This window comes from Prunus mume, linkage group LG8 (assembly GCF_029339155.1).
Source record: "Prunus mume cultivar Tortuosa linkage group LG8, ASM2933915v1, whole genome shotgun sequence".
NCBI classification, from domain to species: domain Eukaryota; kingdom Viridiplantae; phylum Streptophyta; class Magnoliopsida; order Rosales; family Rosaceae; genus Prunus; species Prunus mume.
In genome coordinates, this window is record NC_142705.1 from 824,307 (window position 1) to 830,050 (window position 5,744).

Here is a 5,744-nt window from a genome sequence, read left to right on the forward strand (position 1 = left end):
ATGCTCCACTGTCAACTATCCACATATCATTTGGAGTAAATGAGGGAGAGATATTGGCAGTCATGGCTTGCAGAGATTGTGGAGGAAGAGTGCCTTGGTAGGCAAAATTGGACCTGTGATAACAATTCAATGTGATATGACCTTTCTTTCCACATATCTGGCATTCAAGCACAAGAGAAAATGAGGAACTCTCTGGAATTCTATAATAACAGTTTGGAGCTGTATGGCCTCTCTGATTACATATTTGGCATTTTGGGATAGGCTGATTCCTGGAGTTTGAAGAAAACCTTGGTGCAAAACATCCTTGATTATTATGAGAGAACTGACCACTAGGACCCTGTCCTCTAGACGTGAAGGCGAAGAAAACCTAGAGGAGTGAAAAGACTGATGAGACGAAGATGATGGCACAGTAGGCAGTGGTGCAGAAGTCTTAAAACTATTAAGCCCCATACCATAAGAATAAGAGGATTGTGGATGAGCAGTTAGTGTCCCATTAGTAGAAGAAGTAAGCTGATGCTGAGCAGGAGTTTGAGCATGAGACGATGATCCATATTCAACACTGAGCAAACCAATCATATTATGATGCATAGCAGTTATGCGTGACTCAATATTTTTCTCGGTAGACAAGAGATAAGCTTAGAAGTCCTTAAGGGATATTGGTGTGTCATGAGCCACCAAGACAGTCTTACTGATGTCAAACTCAGGTGGTAGACCATTTAAGGCTACAATGATTATCTCATCATCTGAGAGCTTGATACCTGCTGCAGAAAGTTGGTCTTGAATATGCTTAAGCCTAAGTAAAAATTTGTCTATAGAATCCCCTCCTTTGTGAATGGTATAGAACTCTATTTTAAGTTGATTGATGTGAGCTCTTGAGACAGAGGCATATCGATTAGTGAGACTCAACCAAGCTTCTCGTGCCAATTTACACCAACTACATATTCAATGGCATCATCGGAGTAGTTACTCCCTCATATTCAGTAACAACATACTTAGGTGGACACACAGAGGTGCCATCAAAGTGACCATTTAGGTCACAGCCTTGAAGGATAGATTGCAATTGATAATTCCACTTCACAAAATTATCATCATTGAGTCGAATAGTGAGGATTCCTAAGAGACTGTCAAGTTTTTGGAACAAAAAAAGTCATATTTGACTTGTGCTTCAACAATTGTGTGGCAACAAATCAGGAATCAAATATTGCTTTGTGCTTTAACAAAACAAAAAGTAGCAATAGTGCTTCAACAGGTAGAGTAGATTATGCAGATCTTTATAGAAAAGAGCTTCGTGCTTCAAAGAAATCTCAGAAAAGTGCTTCGTGCTTCAAAGAAATCTCATAAACGTGCTTCGTGCTTCAAGAATTTAGTGTGCTTCAAGAAATCAAGTAGAAGAATATCAGGCATACCAAAGATGAATTCATCACCGAGTCAAGAAGAAGAGCACACGAAGAAGCTTGGTGAAGAACAATTCCAGAATGACTAGAAATATGAGCAAACTGGAAAGAAATGCAAGCAGCCAATGATTCGCCATTTTTGCAATTTGGGAGCCCGAAAATGAAATAAGCTTTGATACAGTGGAGCGGGTTGTAAGATATCAGGAATTGACGAGCCAAAGCTCTGATACCATGAAAGAAGTTGACGTTTTTCCCCTAAACCATTTGGCAATGGGGGGAGTAGCTCAACTCCTTATAAGCCCTTACTTGGTTTCTCAACTTTCCAATGCGGGACTCTTTACCTTCACATTTTCATACGCCCCCGCAAATCTGGCGAATTTTTCAAGCCTAACACGTGGACAATACATTTTAGGTGACGTGGAGTACGTGTGGCTATTAGGCTTTCTCACGTGGGCTAACCTGCTCTAATACCATGATAACCATGGCAGAAAGAGAGTATTTCAGATCTAGGTTTAGAGAGAGAGAATTGAATGAAAGATAAAGCTCTGTATATTTCTCAGAAGTGTTTTCTTACATAATGATGAAATGAGCTAAACCCAAGCTTATATAGCTGTGTAACAATGACTTCTTCACTAAGCTAAGCTTAACAGAATAACTAATCAGACTAACAAGCACGTGAACAGCTAATAGACTTGCCACCTCAACAAGGACACGTGTCAGCACATCATACTGTTATCACAAACGTCATATTTTATACATAGACAGTTTTTCTTCTCATGAGACTTTTATATAAGATAGCGTTAAACTGCAAGGTACTTCATAGTGCTTTCCTTCTCTTCTCATGAGACTCTTTTTTATAAGATTAACGTTATTGGGAGGCTACTTCTAAATTTCCCTATTTTACATCTTTAGGGAATTTAACTGATAAGATATTACATGTTGGCCCCAAAGGAATGTTGAGTTGTGAAGATACAATTCAACTAGGAAAATGATTTGTTTTATGTTTAGTTTCCTTCTTGGTTTTAAATTCCTATTTTAAATTCCTACACATGGTTTAGGATTCCTGTTATACTTATATTTCCTACCAATGTTGAAGGAATTTTAAAACATTTTAAAGAAGTTGATTTGAATATTAAATATGCATTAAATTAAATTAATAACAATGGAAGTTTATGGTAGTTGTTTAAATTCAAAAAAAAAAAACTTCTTCCAATTATCTAAGTCATGAACATTGATATGTTTTTCATAAATGGAAATTCAAGAGCAAAGGATAAGATATAAGATCTAATTACTTTGGAAGCAATTATATGAACTAATTTGTGTTTGCTCTTCTCTTGATCATTTCCTCTTTCTTGATCCCCTCTTTGATCTTTGATCTTTGCTCCTTGATCTTTTTCCTCCATGTGAGCCACAAAAATATATGGCCTTTAAGTCTCCACACCAATGGAACCTTGAGATAAGAGGTAGTATCTTGAGAATACAAGGATGCTAGTGCAACATTCTCAAGATTGGTTTCAATCTAAACCCTTTGAAAGATTAAAGCTCTACTACAAAAAGGGAAAAAGACGACCAGAAAACAATGACGGTAGAACAAAATACCGTCGTTATGTTTAGAAAGATGACGGTAACAGAAGACCGTCGTGGATAAGTAACATAAACACCTAAAAAATCAAGATCTGCTTGGGTATTTCTAAAACACAAAGCACCAAAATAAAAAAGCATTGTCTTATTAAATAGGTTTTCTTAAAACTTAAACTCTGACTCGAAAAACAACGACAACAGGTATGAAGCCACTGAAAGTAAAGACGACGGTTTACCAAAACAGCCGCCATGTTAACTCCTAAATAAACACGACCAACTGTTCTCAATCAGCGTCATAAAATATAACGGAATCCATGTTGGTATATTACAAAACAACGTTGTATCAAAGCCATGTACCATGATAGTAAAGATAAACTTATTGACGTATTATGTAAGAAGGCACTACGACAGTATCTATAACACTACTGTCATATAGATTAGTAGAAAACCACGACACTAGAAGGGTAGATAACGACGTCTAAATTCAATAATATCCACGTCATATTTTTACTATATCAAGACATATGAAGTTAGTACATGATGATGGTCCGTATAAGTTAGTAATAACCACGTCGGTTTTCTTCAATGAGCGTTGTATAATATTATTTTACCACACCGTTAAGTGAAAAGTACCGTTGTATTAATTCATTTTATACAGCTGCTCTTATCTGTAAACCGTCATCTCAATTGTTATTGCTTTTAAGATTTATTTCTTGGATTTTGGTAGCCTATGACAGTAGATCAACAAAATGACAAGAATTGTGAAAAACCACGATGGTTTATATAGAAAACCATGATCGCAGAGAAATTAAAATGAGATCCCAAGAGATATGAAATCTTACCAGTGGGAGTTATGTTCCTCATCATAATCGAACCACCAATGTGAGAAAGCCAATATTTTAGACGTTGATGGCATATGTCTTTGTGTCTTTGAGATACACAAAGGCACATACGCATCAAAATCCAAAAAATTTGCCTCTAAACCAAACCCAGCTTGAACTGACGATGGCAAGCTTTGAGAAAGATAATTTTTTGTGAAATAAAATTTGAGAAAGACAATTTTTTGTGAAATAAAATTTGAGAAAGACAATTTTTTGAAAGTTAACGAAGTGTGTGTTTTGGTGTCTTGGAGATACACCAAAACATGTACATTGTCAACATCCAAAGTATTGCCTGCAGATAGGTGAGAGAGAGCCAAGCCTGAAGTGAGGACGACAGGCAAGGGTCTGAACTGAAAATTTGGCCTCCAAGGGCCAGGAGAAGGCGACTTTATTTCAAGTTGGAACTCGAAGTGAAAATGAAAGTGAAAGAATGCGTGAAAAGACCCAATTTATACAAATAATATTTACTAACCGTGGCGGTCCTTTTATAATATGCGGCGTCTAATATTAAAAATCCACGTTGAATTCTACTATCCTAGCGTCGTTTTAAAAACATACTAGGGCGGTTATTTAGAACATAGCGGTGGGTTGTTTCTACTAACCACATTAGTTTCTTTAGTTATAGCATCGTTCACATTATATTCCCACGTCGTTAAGTGAAATATACCGCTGTCTATTTTTTTTATACAACTGTTCTTTCTGAATACTGTCGTCTTAAATTTGTGTTGCTTTTTTAGATTTAATTTCTAGATTTTGGTAGCCTACGAAGGTAAATCAACAAAATGACAAGTACAGAGTAAAACCACGACGGTATAAACCGTCATATGCGTTATAATTTTAGGCTTTTTTACTAAATTAAATCTTGAGAGAAATGCAAACCCAAGAGATATGAAATCTTACTAGTGGGAGCTATGTTCCTCATCACAATCGAACCACCAACCTGAGAAAGGCAATATTTTGGAAGTTGATGATGCTTGTGTCATCAATATGTTGCACCTTTAGAGAGGTGAGAGAGACACAAACACATCAACTTCCAAATTATTGCCTCCCACTCAAATCCATACCTTCAGAGATTTAGAGAGAGCCAAGGGCATATGGTAATTGAGTTAGAGTTGGAACCCTAATAGAAAAGTAAAAGTGAAGAAAAGCCCCAATTTATCTTTACATTAAGGGGTTTATTCGTAAAAAGCGCGATGTTATTCACACTAACCACGACCATTTTTAGTAAATAGCGCCGTATTAAAACATATACCACATCGGTAAAACTAAAAGTCGTTGACTTTAATACCAACCACGTCGATTAGCTATAAACAAGCGACGTATTAACTTATAATATCATGGCATCAAAAGTAAACTTTTGTCATGTAAAACTATAAATAACCACGTTGGTTTCGAAATTCCAAAAGTCATTTGGCTTTTTATTAACCACGCAGGTTTCTACTATTTTTGCGTCGTTCTAACGACATACTCGTTCACCCCGCTTTTGCGTTTACTCCGAGATGGAAGGGCAAAGTTCCCACCGCCTCGAAAACCATTGATCGTCAACAAGTCACTTTTTGGTGTATCACATCTGTTAGCAATGAAAATTCTAGCAGACTTTTTCTAGAGTAGATAACTTGCGTCCCAAGTTACTGATTTCTAAGAACAAACGATTGTGAATTTGGGTGAGGAATATCTCCCAAGTAAGTTCTTTTCATGTCTCGGATCGGTGAGGACTTTCATAATTTATCTCAAGTATAAAAACGGTTGTTCTGGCCAGAATAGTTGATAGGAATTGAGCTGTTTTTAGGCAGAACTACCTTTTACACAACTATAAACATACATATCAACGCTAGAAAGATTGAAACATGATTGGAACTCCATTTCTGCCTGGATAGAAGGCTCTTAT